This window comes from Crassostrea angulata, unplaced genomic scaffold (genome assembly GCF_025612915.1).
Source record: "Crassostrea angulata isolate pt1a10 unplaced genomic scaffold, ASM2561291v2 HiC_scaffold_235, whole genome shotgun sequence".
NCBI classification, from domain to species: Eukaryota; Metazoa; Mollusca; class Bivalvia; order Ostreida; family Ostreidae; genus Magallana; species Magallana angulata.
Window position 1 is genome coordinate 123,310 of NW_026441788.1, and position 20,706 is coordinate 144,015.

The 20,706-nt window shown below is 33.0% G+C and overlaps 1 long non-coding RNA gene and 2 pseudogenes across 1 annotated transcript; 2 read left to right on the top strand and 1 right to left on the bottom strand.

Moving 5' to 3' along the window:
* The first annotated feature begins 3,533 nt into the window (after positions 1-3,533).
* On the top strand, positions 3,534-4,715 carry LOC128169856 (uncharacterized; annotated as a pseudogene).
* A 1,806-nt stretch (positions 4,716-6,521) lies between these two features.
* On the bottom strand, positions 6,522-12,612 carry LOC128169849 (uncharacterized; annotated as a pseudogene).
* Positions 12,613-13,487: 875 nt separating this feature from the next.
* Positions 13,488-14,076, top strand: LOC128169850 (uncharacterized). The gene is made up of 3 exons (XR_008241611.1): positions 13,488-13,619; positions 13,708-13,760; positions 13,877-14,076. It is a non-coding gene; the product is annotated as an uncharacterized LOC128169850 (long non-coding RNA).
* Positions 14,077-20,706: the final 6,630 nt, after the last annotated feature.

A 20,706-nucleotide genomic window follows, 5' to 3' on the forward strand; every position in this document is an offset into this window, starting at 1 on the left:
CTTTTATTTGTGGTTTGAGCGCTGGAACGGTACGCCAGAGGCCTTGATTTTTCGAGACCTGGATGTGACTTGACTTTTTACCACCTGTTGATGGGATTTCTGGCATCAAAAACGACTTCAATAAACAGGTAAGTATGGCGTCTGCATTTTGTTGACCTTCACCCAATAAATAATGATTCCTGAACCCGATCACACATAGACCTACTTAATTTGCAAATGTGTTACCAGTATATATAACGGTACTTATTTACTTACAGTACACATTTGTATAACACTGCTCATACAAAAAATAAATATTCAATCAAAAATTCTACATACATGTACAACAGCATTACATAATATGCATGGCTGAAGCAAATAAAGGTTTTATCAATGCATGCGCGGATCTAGAGTAGATCAACATTAACCGTGTTTCATTTCAATTGTTTCTTAAATATTCGTTGTTTTTTGTAATGTTTAATTAATGAACTCAAATGTTTCTTAATTAAAAATATCGGTATCACAAGGGCAGATAAAATGATCTAAAGAAAGTACAAAATTGAACCCCCCCCCCCCAATCTTAAAATAACACGGGCTTTCATGTATATGTTCATGCAATTTAATAATAATATTTTATCACAGGATTACTGGATGTTATTGGTTGTGTAGATGGAACAACTCTAAAAATTGTATCCCCATCAGAAAATGAAGCAGATTATTTATGCCGTAAAGGCTTTTATGCACTCAATGTACAGGTAAATAAAAAAATTAAAATTTTGAAAGATAATACATCTGTTGTTCCATGTATTTTTAAAAATAACTATTCAAACAGCAAGTCAACTTGAACATCTTTTTTTTTTACTTTCCCATGTTTTAGATATACCCTTCTAAAAATATATATAAACATTTTCAGATGACATGTGATCCTCAGTTTAGAGTGTTGGATGTCGTTGCAAAGTGGCCAGAAAGTGTGCACGATGCTCGGATTTTCAGGGAATCCAACTTATGCACACTTATGGAAGAAGGCGTGTGGGAATTCTGTAACAAAGATGTCCTGTATTTCTTAATTCTTGATACACTGTGAGTCAGATATTTCACGATGTACAAACTGAAATTTCAATGAGTAATTATTTTAAATATATTGATAAACAGGGCATCTATCGGGCTTTCTACTAGGAGATACTGGATACGGCCTGAAACCATATTGTGGATAATTTTTGTTTGCAAACTAATCTTAGGAGACCGATTAATTATATTTCAAAAAAAAATATAAGTATTTTTCGAACTTTATCACACTCTTTAAATATCGAAAAAGGTCGACACAGCAAGGTGCCAAGAAATGAAAGATTTTGCAATCATTGTAATAAAAAAGATTTAGAAGATGAGTTCCACTTTATACTCATATGTCCTTTTTACGCGGAATTACGAAAGAAATATATAAATAGTTTTTATTACAAAAAAAAAGTGTTTTTCAGCTAGCTAAACTTTTAAGTGTTAACAATACAAAGGAACTCAACAATCTAGGAAAATATTTGTCTAGCGCTTTCAAAATGAGAGCACAATAAAAGAAAAATGAGAGCACAGCATTGTAATAATACTACATTTAAGCTACTTATCATACAGTTACGTCCATTCATATTTTAAGATATGTACATGATTATATTGTCTTAATATGTCCACTCACTTACTGCACATTGCACATTTGTATATAATTTTATATGTATTATAATTTGTATTTCGATGAGTTGTAAAGCTCAAGGATAATAAATTGAATTGAATTGAAAATTATCTCTTGACCCCGTATATAGCGGAAGATGCTCCTGGAAACAGACGCTATAATGCAGCACATTGTAGAACAAGTTTACCTATTGCATAATATTTTCTGCCTCAAAACCAAAGAGACAGAGAAAAAAACTTTGTAAATAAATTGAAATCTTACAAAAATCAATTTCACACCTGTTATTTTCTAAAATCAGCCACAATGCTTGAATATGATAGTAAAGTGATATTACATTTCAGTTTAAAAATCTTATTTATTGCTGGATTTAAGTTCTTTGAAAACATTTCAGAGTCACGACTGAGCAAACATTTGGAATTTTGAAAAAGAGATTTCATGCTCTCTGCTGTGGCCTTCGGACCAAGACAGAAAGAGCGTGCCGAATAGTGACGGCCTGTGCTATTCTGCACAATATAGATATTCAACGGAGGGACATTCTGAAAGACACAGACTTGACGAATGCAGTTGATGTGGCCGAGGACGTCCACGTTAGGGTTCCAGAAGACGCTATAGGACGCACCGTGAGGGACCATGTGCGAGATAGATACTTTTTATTAGTACGTTTCTATGCATAGTCAACATCTTAGAGTTTTAATTATAAAATTACAGTTTACAATTTACTACTGTATGTACCGATACCTTATACATATTACTAACATGGTGAATTGATTATGAATAATTATAATAATAATGAATTAATGAATGTCAGGGTATTTCACTAATTACAAATAAATACAACAATTGGTGCTAAAGTAATCATTGATGATAACATTTAATAGCGTTGAAAACGATCAGATAATGCAACTTACGTATATACATGTAATCACATATATCCGTCATTCAATCAAATACATGTACATGTAAACTACTTAAATATTAAACAAGCAATACAACGCATCATCTCAACTTGCTCAAATGATATCATTATCAAATATTCAAAGATGAAACAATTATTCTTTCATTACAACTTTTATATAATTCTTACTGGAATTACAAACTACAGTGAATAAATCATACTACCATAAACTTGAATAATCTTATTGCTAAAAGTGCATGTATCACAATCGTATCATATAACATTCTTCAGTGAACAGTGACTTAAAATGCACACATCATCAATAATAAAAATATACAGCATTATTGTAAATAATAGCATTTATGTAAATTGTGATATGTTATTTTTATGCTGGTACCAAAAATAGTAGTCTAGTCATGATATAATTGTAATTCTAATTTTTGAGTACTTTTGAGTATTTAGCTGATCTTCCTTTTTGTCTACATTAGATAATCAGAGTGCGGCATTTAGTCGCGCGATGTTTTGACTACGTCACTTTAACTGTCAGCTGTCAACAAGTTTGTAAACACCGCAGTCAATTTTCATTATTCTTTGAGCTAAATTGCATTCATAGTGTTCAATATATTCACAGGCATATGCATAAAATTAACAATTAGCTGGTAGGTGTATAAAAGGTGTATAAAGAATGATATATGTCGTGTGTACTAATTTTGATTCACATGCAGAGTCGTGTGTACTAATTTTGATTCACATGCAGAGTGGTGTGTACTAATTTTGATTCACATGCAGAGTGGTGTGTACTAATTTTGATTCACGTGCACAGTCGTGTGTACTAATTTTGATTCACATGCAGAGTCGTGTGTACTAATTTTGATTCACATGCAGAGTCGTGTGTACTAATTTTGATTCACATGCAGAGTTGTGTGTACTTATTTTGATTCACGTGCATAGTCGAGTGTTCTAATTTTGATTCTAATGCACAGTCGTGTGCAATATTTTTTCTGGTTCACGTGCAGAGTCATGTGCACTATTTTTCTGGTCAGCATGCAGAGTCGTGTGGACTATTTTTTCTGTTTCTCACTCATGGTCATGTGGACTATTACTAATGCACATGCAGAGATTCCATTTTTATATGCTCATGCAGATTCATGCACACATGCTTTATTTGTATTGTTACATGTATGTAAGTTTACATGTGAATCTAAAGATAGACACTGTTTTGGCGCAAGTCCTGATAATTTCATTTTCCTATTTAATGTTTGTGTGTCAAAAATTGCAATTAATCAAATAATAATTAGCTCTTGTGCACCTATATCCGCATGATTTGAGTGAAAATTTGTACACTCAAAAGTTGCATTAATTGTATATTGGGTACATTTAGAAATTGAGTTTAACAGTTTTGAAATATCTTGTAGGCGTTACCATGCCAAAACGCAAACATCCTGTGGAGACAAGTGAAGGTACTAGAGCAAAACATAAACCTCAGGCTGAACCAATCGATTACCAAAGACTTGCGCAAGAAATTGTTAAATTGCAAAAACCCAACTCTGATGCATCAAGCGGTACAGTGGTACCCATAGAAAATGCTGCATCTGCTACATATGCAAACACCGTCAATGAATTACCTGCAACAACGACTGCTTCTTCGTCTTTGCAAGATAACCCTATATTGTCAGTAGTATCTCAACTTTAAGAAAACACTGGTGAGCCAGTAGGCACAAACAAAGGTTTCTTCAATTCTGATAATCTTATCTCTGTAACAGAATGTATTCCTCTTGGTGCGACAATACCACAAAAGATAAAGGCAAAAATTTGGTCGAATGAATTTCAGAAACACCCATCAGAAACTCCCCATTTATTAAAATACATGAGCTTTATTAGAGAAATGCAAAGACTGCATGGGGATGTTGCTTGGAGAACATATGAGGAATCTTTCAGAAAGTTTAGGGAGTCTTTGGCTGTAGATTGGCAAAAACCTATTGAAGAATTAAGAGGTAAATGTATTGCCATGTCCAACATTTGCAGTGAAAAATCTTACTAGTATTATTGATTTTGTTGGTTTGAACCCTGCTCTATACAAGGGTCACAGCTTCAGGATAGGGGCAGACACTCATGCAGCACATTTGGGTTATTCTGAAAACTGCATTCAATAAATGGGAAGATGAAAATCGGATGCTATTTGCAGATACTTACGTTTGTCAAGCTTTACATTTTAAATATGTGTAGCAAATGCTATGTATATATATTTTTCTTGTAAGATTTTCACAGTTCGGAAGTTAACTGCTGTGTATTAAAATTGTATCTGATATGCATTGTTTGTGTTTATAATTCAATGCATAGATTTGTTGTATGTCAAAATTCAGTTCTCATCACAATTCCCTATCATTTGTCTTATATTGGACATTATTCAAAGTGTGATTCATTTATAACATTAAACTACACTATGTGCATGATGTGGATACACATAACATAACACAGGTCAGAAGTAAACTGATGTGTTTATGTGCTGTATAGTTTTTTTGTTTTTTTGTTTTTTTTTTAACCATTGTTTCTGTTGTTTGATTTTGTCATTTGAGTAACATGTGCCTACTGGTTCATCTGAAAATGTTTGATTACATGTATATCTGTCTTTAACACATGTTTGATAGTATAACAAACTTTTAACATGTATATTATATAGCAGCTGTTATTTTAACACAGGGCAGAAGTCAACTGATGTGTTTATACTTGCAAGGTAATTAAAAATAAGATGTTCCTAGTGGTATTCAAATTTTTAACTGGTTTGGTTATAGATAATCTGTGCCTTCATGATATATTAATATTTATATCTCCATATAAGGCAGGGGTTAGTCATTGCCATATGTATTGTATGTACTGCCATATTTCATATTGTTGACTACCATGATCTGGCTAGTCCACTTTGTGTGGGGTCTTTTTGTGCAAACCTGCTGTTTGCTTTTGGTGGCTGTTTTTGGTCAACAATACTTTTGTTGCATGTATATTTGGTACATGTTATAATGTATACATCTTTGTTTAATGTGGGGGAGGTCATTTGCTCACCTTTTATAACTTACATTCAATGTCTGGTAATTGCTATTGTGACTGTTTGAAGACCTCCCCTTATTGCCTAATTTTTCTTATTAGCAAAAATAAATGGCAGTACATACACACAACCAAGTTTTATATTTTTCTATCAATCCTAGACAGATCAATAATATTACATAAACTCATTTTCAAAGAGGAAGCTTATCATCCAAAGCTTAGAGTGGCATAATATATTTTAAATTGTAAATGTAAATATTAATTAAAGGCCCATGGGCCACATTGGGATCAAATACAAAATACTTGACGTATAATTTACATGTTTAGGTCTTGTTTACAAAGATGATCAAATTTTTCTTCACAAATTTCTATGTTAAACATTTAGCCCCTTTCATTGTTCTATATATCAGAAGAAGTTATAATAACATCTATCCTATAAAATTTCATCACCTTTATGACAGCACCTTAATCATATTATATCTGAAGCTACCTCTGCGATTCCTTTATGTTATAGTTACATGCACAATAAAAAGCCGATTTCTATTAAACATTTGGCCTGTTCCAAAAAACCTCCTCCAGCATCCGAACCCTATGGCTTAGATTCAGCATTTAAGCCTGTCAGGTGCATCAGTATCATAAGATGCATCATCCATGCAAGCTTTGTGAAGTTAGGACCAGTAATAACCAAGATATCATTTTCAGATGGCACCAGCAACAGGTCTAAAAACTCTGAAAGAGGACATGTATAACTTTCTATTTTAAGAAACTGCAGTCGCCTTCATATTAAAATGCTTTGTTCATAGTTTGGTTAAAATTGACCTTGAGTTCTGAAGATGAAATTGTGAAGAGATTACAACATGAACGATGACAACAACCACAATAGACACATTTTTAATCAGAAAAGCTAAGAGTTATATTTTCGGTTCATTAGGAAAAACTCTTCACAACTGAAGTGGATTAATGATTACTTATATTATTATATATGGCACAAGAAATGTGCTAATATATCAGCTCTTACCTATCCTAAACTATGGAAATCGTCTCTGGTCTACATGTACATTGTAATAGAAACACCACACTGTGCCCTTCAGGCTGAACATGCTAACATAAACTCTCAGAAGGGCTTCTCAGAAGATTTGATAACTTAATTACTAACCAAGTTTATATCCCACTGAACTTTTTAACATTGCTGTTTATTATTTAAAAACTGCAAATTGGTTAGAACTGTTACAATTACCGAGATGTTATGTTAACAATAATCCAAGCCTGTGCTATGACTTTTTGACATCATGAAAAAGTTGATACAGAATTAAATGTTTTAATTTATAGGTTTATATAAGGAAACATACTAGCAAAGTAAAGTAAAGATTTCAATATACAACACAATATAGTTACCCGCTGTATCTATTCCCCCACATATTTCTCGAAGGGAAGGCCTTCCTTCCAGTTGTTCAAAAATGGAAAGCTCAACTGGTGTGGGGCTTGGTGGCTTGGGACCCCCTCTTATCTTTAGGCGTTTTGACTCTGATAACTTTCCCTTGGCTACAATTGATCATCATTCCTTGTTAGTGAAATTTAGAGATAAGAAATTATTCAAGAATAATCATCATCATGCAAACCAAATATATCACCTAATTTGATTGGCTAAACATTTCATAATATATATCATATAACATAACTTGCCTAGTAAGGTCATGATATGACATGCATGCCAAACGTTATAATCCGCCTGACATTACATTCAAATTTTACACAAATCGTCATTTAAACAAACAACATGCCTTATTTTCTAATTTCAGTTGTTTGAAGATTATTATAAGAAATGAATTTAATTTATATATGTACCTATGATGTAAATTCATGGGGAAGCGCTCATACCAACAGATACAATGAACATTAAGCCATACAACATTCTAATGATTCCATGGTATATATGAATCAGTTATACTACATGTTCCTACCCCTCTGCTTCAAGTTACTGTACTGCTTGGCAGCCTCCCCACTTGTCCTCAGTATTCCTGAACCACTGCTCCTAAAATAGTGTTTATTGTCGTGCTTAATTTGGATAAATAATCTGTGTACATTGCACATCATTATACAATTTATAAAACATAACCAATGAACTGTCTTGAAAATGAACAGTTTTCCATAATTTATATGCCCCTATATAAGAAGATATCTTTATAGTATATAACAATTTTTTCATTGTGTACTGTACTTTTTTCTTCATAAATGATATTCAAATTACTAATGAGGCAGAGCAATGAACAAGATCAAGACAAGATATACATGCATAACAAAAAACTGTTTGGTTTGCACTTATAGATTTAAGATGATTAAGGGCCTGCTTCTTCTAATCACATTTGATTTATAGAGCAGTGTACCGTATTATACCAAGTTCAAATTATGCCGTTAAGCAAATACAAACAAAACTTATCGCATTTTTTTTGAAGACTGGTTCTGCATCTCAGGAAACCCCATCCAACTCTGTGAACCCGCATGGAAGTATCAATCGCCATGTTTATTCTATATTTATCGGTCAAAACCTTGTGACACTTTGTGCGTTTTCTTCTGGAACCCGAGTTTCGTATTGAGTCGCGAGAGTTCGAGATAAACAACGAGAGTTTAAACCCGGGTTTACATCGAGTCCGACTCTTCTTCTTAGTAGGGTCAGAACTCTGAAACACGGCGGGGAACTTCGAGAAGTGGATACTGCAGATCTGTCGGTTTTCATTTTCTGAATTAATTTAAAGAATGTTCATGTTATATGAACAAATATGCATCATGTATGATATTGTTATGTTGATACACAAACGACTATTCCTAAATATACATTTCCTGACGATTTAATTGGAATTTTGGTGATAAATAGCGGTGATAACTGTTGAACAGGTGTTACAACTGAAATTGACGGAAAACATCAAATCGGCCGTAAAACATTTTACTAGCATTTTAAAGTATTTTGATAGGAAAGAGTCCAAGAACATAAATTTCAAAATAGAAAAAGTATACGATACATTTTCTTTCAAAATTAGACAATTATTTTTACTTTCCTGTGCACTTAATTTTCAGTAAATTGTTAGCTATTTATCAAAAATAACTTGTCATGAAAATGGAAATCGGGAATAAAGGATAGGATTATATCATCATCAAATTATTTGTTACAAGATAAAAAAGACAAGTATTATATATATAAAATTAATAATACTATGTCTCAATAATTTCTGACCAAAAAAAGGGGGCATAATTTTCACTTGCTGCTACCCTGATATTTTTCATCTGATAATACCATTGTTTTCATGTTCCACAATAAATGTACAGTGCAGAAAAAATTATTAATTATTAATATCTCATTCTGATATTTTATTGTTGTTTGACAGTGTGTCCATACAGGTAGAGGAGCATGGGTAGGTGATTTCGGCTTTTGTATAAAAAAAAACTAGCAGATATTTACGCTTCCCCGAATGGTTGTATGAAAGTAAATAACAAGTATTCAAATATCTTAGTAACAAAGGAACATACCCATTTCCCAAAAGTATTTTAATGATAATTTAATTTGAATAGAAATAAGACTGAATAAATGTGCATGTTTTAGAAGAAAAAAATGTCTCCTGTATAGAGATGTGAGATATTGTGTTTTGCAATCAGTATGTCTGTTTTTATGTCTTATAAGACAGATATAAGTCTGGGTTGAGTTAACCAGGCTAAATTAGTTCAAGGAAGTTACTTATACATGTCAATTTACTCGATAAAATATAAATCCATGTCATTTACAAACTGGGAATGTTTTTATTAACCTTTATATTAGATCCAGAAACCAAAAAAGCCATTAAAGACGCAATAATATCAACATTCGACAATCGTGACACCCAAAAAGATTTTGTATCACATGAAAACACACCCTCATCCTCTTCAACACGGCCTCTTCAAGCTGCTCAGGAGATTCTCAGGTAGATTGGAACTTTCAGGTAAATCATTCTCCTAAATCTTTGTCAGATAAAAATTAAGATTTTCTGTTAATGTCGACTTGTGAAAGCACAAAATATTTCACAGCATTATGGACAAATTCAGTCATTGAAGATGCGGATTTTACTACACAAAAAAACATTATAAGAATATATATTGACATAGCTGTAAATGTTGAAGAATTTCACTCTCTCTTATTAGAAAAACTTGATTTAATTACAGACATTCCATTTGTGGAAAGATATCGAGGAAATGCTATTGATCGATCTTAGACTTCAGAGGGAAGATTGATTCTTAGGGGTAAAGTCACATGACACTTTGTGGGGAGAGATTGCTAATGAGATGAAGGATATGGGAATTGTTGTTTCCAAATTACAGCTTCTTAAAAATGGAAATCCCTGAAAAAGAAATATAAAGAAGTGAATGATGAAAACAGTAAAACGGGTAATAAAGCACAAACATGGAAGTTTTTTGAATGATTCAGTGAAGTTTATGGCTGTAAAGCGTCAACTAGAGTTGCTGTTTCATTTGACACGGGAAGGAAAACAAAACTTGCTGTTTCTCATGATAATAGTTTACCACAAGCTGAGACGCCAACTTGTAGTCCATCATCTCCTTTCAAGAAACCTGATATTAAGGTTAAGTCCAAGAAACGGAAAAAAATGAAACAACAAAATTGATTGAAAATATACAGGAACAGAATCAAGATTTAATGCTGTCGATTGAACGTCACCATGATGATAAGATGAAACGGATTGATCGGATGTTAGATATTAGGGGAAACTATGTGAACAAAAAGTGAAGGCATACCAAGTGTTGATTATTAACATTTATTTTTAAAATGTTGTAAGCTGATAGCTAGGGCAGACCTTTATGTTTTTTATGCACATGGTAACTTTTTTTTATTACTTCAGTCTCCCTATTGATGATTATTCTTTTTTTGTTACTTATGTTGCAAGGAGTAAACGAACATGCATAATGATTTATAAAAGTAACTGACTAATGTTCATAAACTGTTTTTATTGTTTATCACATTCATCATATTGAAAACAAATTTCCCGACTTGGACACTAGACAAGACTGCATGCCTGCATGGTGTTCATGATGTGCTGCCGAAACGCTACACAATCCCTTCTGTTAGCATATATATTTGGATGGGCATTTGGGTGGCCATCCTGATCATTTTCAATAAAAGGCTCAACATCATCGTGATGTAGTATGCATAAATTGTGTAGTATACATCCTGAAATAAGAAGCCTGACTATTCGGTCCAACTTTCGAACTGATAATTCTCGCAACCTACGGAACCTCCCGTTTAGATGACCGAATACACGCTCAACAACTTGTCTCGCAGACAACAGCCTTTGATTCAATCGCCTTTGTTGAGCGTTTAATCGACCATTGTCTCGAAAGGGAGTGACCACCTAATTTCCCTTGCGTCACATTCTGTCCCTTTTCAGCTTTATCAAATAATGACGGACGAATTACGGAGTTTGCGGGCGTCATGCGTACACCAAGGCCATCCAGTATATGCGTCACGTATAAGCATGTCGCTGTCAGCAACAACCTGTTAAAATAATAAACATATTGTGCAAAACATGTCAAAGTGAAAAAATATATCACAGGCACGTAGCATCGTTTTTGAATTGGGGTGGGCGCAGACTCATCCAAATAATTTTGACAAGTAAAAAAAAAAAACCTAATCGGGAGGGGGTGGGGGGTAGCGTAGCATTTTCATATTTTCATTTCCTTACTTTTATTCCATTTGTTTATATACTCGCAAAAAATGGGAGGAGGTAACTCCATTATAATTCAATTTTTTATATGACTGTATATTTAAAATTTATGTTGCTGCTATAAAAAGTAGGGGGAAGGGTCCCCGATGCGACGCGCCTGTGTCATATTTTCCTTGCCAAAATATCAGAATTTGATGTAATTTTGTCATGTTTTAAAAAATGAATAGGCCTGTATCATTTAAAAAAAAGCATCATTTTACCTATATTTGAACTGAAGGAACATTTTTCCGGTTATAATAATCGTGGTCGCCGCCAGGAGCTGCAGACAAGCGAATATGCGATCCATCAAGACAGCCAATGATGCCTTGTATGCCAGAATTGAGTTGGAACTCTCGAGACAGAGCGTTTTGCGTTTGAGCATCAGGCCAATTTATAACCTAAATTATAATGAATGTGGTGAGACTTGTGTTTTCTATTAATTTTATGTAAATAATTATAATTATGATAAAAATAATAGTAATATTTGAATTACTGAAAAGGTGCCTGTACTAATTATACGAGATACTTGCGTTAATTAGGTTGTCATTGACAGCCGTTGAAACTCTGGCAACTACCTCATGCACTGTTGCAACACCAACCGCAAACGTAATCCCCACCTCTCGCAAGGATTCCTGGTTTGCTACCAAAGGACTATAAGGAGCTGTTTTTCTGGTATGATTGGTTCGGAACCACCTGGCCATGGATTATCGTCAAGCGAATGTATGATGCTATTCAATACTATAATAAAAATTTCAGGACTGACACGAAAATGTCTGAGAAATTGAGGGACGATATCCTAAAAAAACCCGCCTAACCTTGGAATATGACAACGTTCCTGGTTAAGGACAAGTCTGTTTAATCAAGAGGGTTTCATATTCATTTTCATCTGAAATTATCAATTCTTGAATAATTTGTTTATCAACATACTTCATTTTGGAGAGTTTCTAGAGGTAAATTGACGGGTTTATCTTAATACATGCGGGCGCATCAAGAGTTAGGTATCTAGAGTTAAAACTTGAGTTCCAGTAGAACACGCTTTAATTTGGGATTTCCCTAAAATAAAAGCAACAATTTCAACAGGTGAAGATAAACACACCAGTTCACTGCCTGTGCAACCTCTCTCCAGGCGACGTCCTTTGCAATTTTTCCACCCCCAGCACCCTTAAATTTCCCAAACATTCAACAAACATTTTCTTTTTCAACTCGGTCCACATGCAGTTAGGTTTTTTTATTTTTAAACTGGCGACTGAGACGCTCTCAGAACACTCGCTCGCCATTTCTAAACGTAATGAATAATATTTACATGCAGACGACTATCACATGTGACGTCAGTTATAATTTACACGTGTAATTTACATTAATAACGCGAAAAAAGAAAATGAAAAGCAGAGTTGACTTACCCGATCAACGCCATTTGAGAGGCCGCTTGCGGTAACGAAAATAAGCTGAGATTTTTCCGTTAAACTCAACTCTCGTGAGGCGACTCTGAGAAAATTTGGTGGCACGCCGTTTTAGCAGAATCTCATCAGAGTCAGAAATTTAAGATTTGAGGCTGAGATTTGAGCTGAACATTTTACATGTTGGTGGCCCCGAAGCCAGGTACGGGGGGTCAGATTAACATTTTTAAATATTGATTATACTACAGTGTAGCTCCTACTGCCTGCACAGGTTTGGACAATGCAGCTTTCAAACTTAATACCGGATGTCGTTACGTCATACAATTAGTTATGGTCATTTTTGTAGAAAATGTAACAAACTCGTATTTATGGGGGCAAATGAATTTAACATTTGTTTCTCTTTTTTTCAAAGAAATGTTTAAATCTAACATATATAGGAAGAGTTAAAATCAATTGAAAGTGTATTAATTATGTTTTTACAATTTTGCCGCAATGTGACAAAAATATATGCCAAATGCTGGCGTTATACATTTCTTAAGCATATATACTCAAACAGGGAAGCATTCGTTTTTCCATTTCACCTGAATGATGAGCCTGTAAACAAATGGATCATATCTTATTACATATTTATGATGAACAGCTATCATATATGTAAACTTATCTAACAAGGATAACTAACACTAAATATGAATTGGATTCTAATAAAATAAATACTTCCTGTTATTAAAAAAACGCCTTGTATTTAAACGGAAAATTATCAGCATATGACGAATGTCGCAAAGCGTGCATTAAATTCCCAGTATGCATGATGTGATATTTTATCTGATGCTCCTTCTTGAATGCCTGCAAAATGAATGGATCACAGGTTTGCAATGTGGCAAAAACAGGTTAGTTTTTCTATTACCTTTAGAACAAACTTCAAGCAATATTTTCATTTACCTTAGCCATGTATTTTGATAACTTCTCTCCTTTCAGGTCGGATTGCTGCTCAGGCTATGTGTTCAACAAAACCAAAAACACATGTGTTGGTAAGCACATAAAATAACTTATTGAATTAAGATAAATTCACAATCTTGAAATAATGCATAGACGAAAGATACTGTCAGTGCTGATTGATTGAAACATTATTCTTTCTTAATGCAAGTGTGTCCTGACGGATATTATGGTCTTCACTGCAAGGAGACATGTCCATTTCCTTCCTATGGGATTTCATGTCGCCATCAATGTACATGTGAAATGCATCAGTGCAATAACATAAAAGGATGCTCTTCAGAAACAAGTACTGGTAAGGAATAGAATGTGTGTAGTTTGCTCAGATAATATATACAAGCAGTTGTTCATTTTACTCGAAAACTGTTATTTCTATTAGTATTTGAAATAGTGTGCAAATCTGCCATTATACTTTAAGATTGAAGCAAGTGAACATCATTCGAATCCCTGGCTAAACTTCTCCTTTGAAGAAAAAGCTATCTTTTGATCAGAAAAATGAACTTTTCCGGAAAAAAACCTCATAGGTACATTGTCACGTTGCCATTTTGATAAGATCTGAATGATTTATATCAAAGAACTTCGATAAGTTGAAAACTCTTTAAAATAAATCATACAGAAGGTTTTGACATACAAATACAAGAGACCAATGGGCCACATCGATCACCTAAGCAACAATAGCAATGATATATGATGATGATGATGATGATAGATAATGATTTGTAAAATAAAAATTCTCTATACATTCCTATGACAAATATCGACTCTCTCTCTCTCTCTCTCTCTCTCTCTCTCTCTCTTTCTCTCTCTCTCTCTCTGTGGCCCCACTCTGCCATCAGGAATCATGATTAAGAAAAAAAAATAGAATCACTACTATATGGGTATGCTTTCACAAAAGTTAAATCATTCTGACCAGTTAGTTTAGGACAAAAAGATTTGCAAATATTTACTTCAATCTATGATTTCCTATTTAAAAATTCCATCCTCTAATTGCATCCCCACTCCATCCCTGGGATGCCCTACATGGATAGTCTTCCACACAAGTTACACATACCAACAACTTTTCAATAATTTCTAATTATACAAATGTATCCCCTTGAAAAGAGGGTATGACCCTTCATTTTAAATAAACTTGGATCCTCCTTACCTAATGGTTGTCTGTACCACGATGGGTTGAAATTGAAATATTGGTTCTGAAAAAGAAGTTAAAAACTTTACAGACAGACAGATGGATGGCCATACTGACACCAGACAAAAAATGAACAGTGATCAGAAAAGCTCACCTGAGATGAGAGCTAAGAATGAAATCCATTATGATGAATGATGCATTCAAATTTATGTTGGTAAAATTAGTGACATATTTATTTCTTGTAAAGGTGTTGGAGCTTTTGAAAGCGTCGGTAACATTGTAACCACGGACAAGCTATTTTACTTGAGCACTCTCTGAATTCAGGGGTTAAGATGGGTACTTGACACTTGTCAAGCTCTGCTTGTAAGCTCCTTAGGGAGTTGTGAATGCTATGAATTATACAGGTCTAGCCTGGAGCTAAAAGCCATGCAAGGCAATTTACCTTGCAAGTAAGAATATAATACTATACCTTAACCTTCACCTGACATTCTTTTAAAGAGGTGACTTTATATCATTTTAGAACTATATATTTAGTTAATTTCTTTCCATTAGAAAAAGAATTTTTCCAAATATCTGCATCGAACAAACCAAAATCAGTATCAAAGAAATCAGAGAAGACTATGATTTGGTCAAACGACTTACATGATCATACTGATGAATCATCTTTCACAAAGACACAACCTCTGATGTTAAACCCGAACAAAGAAGACCAGAAAACATCGATCAAAGTGTCAATAATAGTCCTGGGAGTGGTATGCATCATCCTGTTTGTATTGTATGTCGTCTCTTATTTCATCAAGTCTAACAAAAATCCAGTCAATACATTTTCATCAGCAGTTGAAGAAAGAGAAATTGTTGGGAAATGAAATTGTAAACATTTACAGAAAAGTATCAGTGCCTTTTTATTTCACATTACGTGTACATGAAGAACCAGGAACAATTAATTACGCTGGATCTAGGGATCATTTCTAAATTAGGTCTTAAAACGTGATGTTGAACTGTCAATACAATATAAATGATGAGACACAGAATACATTTACATTGTACTTAGGTACAATCAAAAAATGCCTCATCATATACTGTGGATGAAAATGAAATGTACTTTGGAAGATATATATTTACATGTACTGCTAACAATAAAATGAGTTGATATTTGAAGCAATGCAGTTATTTTCATCTATATAATAGCATATATACTTTAAATAAACTTAATATGAATAATGATGTAAAATGTATACGGAATAAGTATAATTACCCTAATTTAAAAATAATGTACTCGGATTTAATAACCTAATAAATAGGTCAAGATAGGACATAACAATTTACAAACGATTGAGAATACTCTTTGTCAAATTCTGTCTTTAAGTTATTTTTAACAAACGTACCTGACTGTACACGTTTGTGCCGAAATAAGGAAATTCCAACGTGAGTATACTTCCTCTGAAACAAGACAACGGCGTTTTTATGTATTTATACCCTTTTCATTATTATGGGTTCATTTAAGTATGTCACTATCTGTTTGCCCACCCACCCCCAAATAGGGCAAAACAAATTATCGCCAATGACAAATAGGCTTTTTTCCTTCATCATTTTTATTGCAGAAACAATAAATTAGTCAGATTCTCGTATATCATTGCCAGTTAAATTTACTATAACTTCTTTAGCAAAACTTTGAATATGGGATAAGTTTGTCCTTTTGTAAAATGGAGAAGTAAGACGTATTTGCAAATGGATAAACGATGCGCGTTTATTTTTGCAATGTGTTTTCTTAAAAACCAAACAGAGGATCATGGAATCAGCAACCTTCTTCTTCCCTACAACTGCAGATTAAAGAACATTTCGATCATCAGGTTCCAACAAGTTATTTAAAATGCCCTTAAAGGATGCCAAATCGTTTCAATCGCAATGTGGCAATCTAAGTTATACCGCGACTGAAGTTGGCTGGTTTATCTATGTCTTATCCAACTTTGGACAACTTCATGCATTATTAGTAAAACTGTGTATCGTAAACATTGTATGCTACCTGGAGCCCAAAATTGTCCTACAAGATTAAAAAATAATCTCTAAGCAAGGTACTAATTTGATTTGTTGTCAAATATTATTATGATTATCTGCAGTTTTTATTTATGCAGAATTCAAAAATTTTAAAAAAAATGCTAACGTTAAGATTATTACAAATTATAAAAAGAAAACGGTGTTAAGAATTGTAATAATAGCAATAATCGATACAAAAAATAGTGCCTTTTCACACTCCTCGCTCCGTGGTAGTTTCCTCTTAAAATCATATCCATGCAATGTAAGTAATGTTTCTCTTGTGGACCAGACAAGCTTTACATATAATTCTATTTTTGATATTCGTACATGTAAGCTGTAGCTAATTATTTTTACTTGTAAATTACAGCGAATGACTATATACATGCAACTTAAGAAAATTTATATTAAGACTGTGTATTTACATATACCACGGCTTGAAACCATACACGATGTTGTGTATTTGTTTAACAATTTAGTCTTTAGAGATCACTGCATCTTTTTAGAATGCCTCTCTTAAATGCATTTGCACTGCGTGTTTTACACTTACAAAAATATGTAATTGAAAATAAAATTTATTTTCTTTATTTCATATAACAAAATTGAAACAAATATATGATAAATATTTATATGGTGGCATATTTCTGCCATCCAGATAATTTTTGGCCAACATATCATATCACGTAAAGTTCAAGATACCCATCTCGTTAAGTCGAGATAACTTTCTAGTTTTTCAATCAAAACCGACTTTTTGTTGGGATAGATATATCTCTATAATTTATCTTGTATCTTGATAAAAATTCGTGCCATTCACAAGACAAGATAAGTTAGGATAAGATATTTGATAATAGACATTTGGAACTCATTACCATGGACACCTTTGATCTTCATAGAGGATTATAAAATTAATGAAAATTATAAGGCCGTCCTTAAAATATATAGATATGCAGATTTTTTCCCCAATCAATTAATACACTGTATTTTGCATCATTTCATCAGATTTATAAAGTCACTCTGTCTTAAATACTTTAAAGTACATGCAATTAAAAGTGGTTTCTAAGAATTAAAATAATCATCTTTTTACCTTTTGTTCTATTTTGGTGAATTCTACTTTATCTTAATAAATTTGTTTGTTTTTATAACTAATCAAAACATAATGAATATTGTTCTGGATATTGTTTTTTAAAAGTATTATTTTAATTTTTAATTGCATGATTTAATTTAATTGACATGTATTTCAATATCAACCTTGCGTCATCTGTCTTTTATTAAAGGTGTCTGAAGCTCTATAAGTCAGCAAATTCATATATTCATGTTAATTACAGATTCAGATATTTAACTGAAGATCAAATATTAAAAGATAATTAACCAGACACTAAATGACGATCAATTTGGTATATTTCATTTATATTTTCATATTTATCACAAGGGCCTTCCTATAAACGAAAGGGAATTGAGTAAGGAGTTTCTGGACTTGACGGTATATCCTATGTTGACTGAAATTATGTGGATGGCATAAATATGCCACCATATAGTTACACAAATATGTTGACTGTATTTTTTTCATAGCTAGTCTAGCTCTGCGATCGATGCACTTAAAATCATAAATTAAAATCCTGTTGAGGTTACACAGCACGTCCGTCTCGATAATCCAATTTATCTATAGGGAAGTGATCATTGGAAATTATGAGCAATTATAAAAATAGAAATTAAATAGTTATAGCTTTTGGTGACTTTTGCAGCGTAAACACATTCTACACTGTAAGTACTCGCGTATATTAGGGAATTTACAACATGAAATAAAAATACAGATTATTATGTTGTCACATGAAACTTAGCGTACAATTACCTTTCTTTGGAAGAAATGTATGAATTTAATCGCTTTTGTACACCAAATCGTAGCAGGATTGATCTGTAGATAACCAAAAACATTAAGAATACAGTGTTAAACGTTGACGAAATCTAGTGTAAAAATGAAATGAGGTGATAATGAACAGTTTTCAAAATCAAAAGTCTAACGGAAAATACAAAACAAGAGCAGAGCAAACGATGACTACTGCTAACTCTAAAAGTAGGATCAGATGATATGGAGAAGTGAGCATCCTCTGCTGACCGGTCACACCTGCCGTGTGCTCTTTGTCGTAATCGGGAAAATGAAAAAAAAAATCCGTAGACAATTTGGTGATTAATAATGGCCTAACAATAAGTATGAAAAACGTCAGTCAGCATTAGACATAATGACAAATTGTATTTGCTCACAATTGTACCGACCATAGAACTTACAAAATGATGACTTTAATATAGACCGTAACGGTTGAAGTTTTATCCACTTGTTTGTCTGTAGCTTGCCTATATTTAGAAACTGTCCATACGTAGAGTACAGTACCCTGGCAAAATGCAAGGAACCGTTCTATAATAATGTTAAACGCACCTCAAACCTGTTTATTTCATAATCAAATAAAAATATTCATTAGATATAAAAATAAACATTGTATATGTGCAACGATCAAATATCGTGGAATTTGTTTAATATTCATCTATTTCTTAATGATTTTTTTATTTAATTCTATATACCCACAAATTAACATCAAGCAAACCAATCTATAGAAGACCAAATCAGTTTCAGTGTAAGCTTTCCGACGTTATTTTTTGACGTCACAATAATCTTTAAGCGCATTATATTTTTACACTTATAAAACAGTTATAATCATCATTCTTATTTTTGTCTTTCTCGAATCTTATTATAAGTGTTAAGTACAATGCTAGGGGTTTTCTATATAAGAATTCGGTAGATACCTTTTCAAATTTTTTAAGACATGCTATTATCACGAAACAAACAAATTCAAATCCATTGAAATGAATGTTTATCAATGCTGTTTTCTTCCTCATATTTAGTATTATAGTAAAGCCAAATTCAAAACTATGTGCAAACATCCGTTCACAAACTAGCAATTAAAAACGTTTCTTCCCAACAAGATGATATCGTTTGTCTGTGGGAACTCGATGAGAATAGCACAAGCGCGGGGAATTGCATATTACACACTGAGAAGCTTTGTATGTTTAGTGATTTTACTCAAAACGTTTTTATATACTGATGTTGTTTGCATTCTACCGGTGGCTCTTTACATTCTTGTCAAAAGCCATGTTGCTTTCCTCTGGGCTAAACTGGTAATGTTCTTCTGACTGTATTTGTCCAAAAAGATGATGCATATTTTGTATTACTACAAAGTGATGTTGGTTACCTGGTGTGTACTCGCTTTTAGAACCTTCCATAATGGCACTCGTCTATACAATGCATGTCAACAGTTCTATGCATCGGTGAACATTTTTGACGTTATTTTATAGTCACAAACTTAAATTTATGCAAATACATTATTTGAAAGTTGTATTATCATTTTTTTATTTTATCTCTGATCGCTTAGTTTTTTTTTCTATCGACTGCTGTTGCAATATTAATAACTTAAAAGGCATGTGATAAGTAAAGTCTTGATTTAACATGGTTGAATTTCTCATACATATTGTATTTTTTGTCCAAGGTCTACCCATCCTTTTTTTAGTCATTGAAATGACAGGATAACAAACCATAATACTCTCACATAACATACAACTGCATCAATAATACGCCAACCATTACAATAAAAAAGCGATTTAAGCTATTTACACTAATCGAAATGTGACATTTGTTTTCAATCTTGTTTAAAATTATCAAATTCATGGTTTATTTTCGAAAAAAAGAGCCAGTAACATATGTTTAGGAATATCATCCTTTGTGTACGTTTACAAATTGGCAATAATCGCATGTACATGTATGTCACAAGCCACATTGT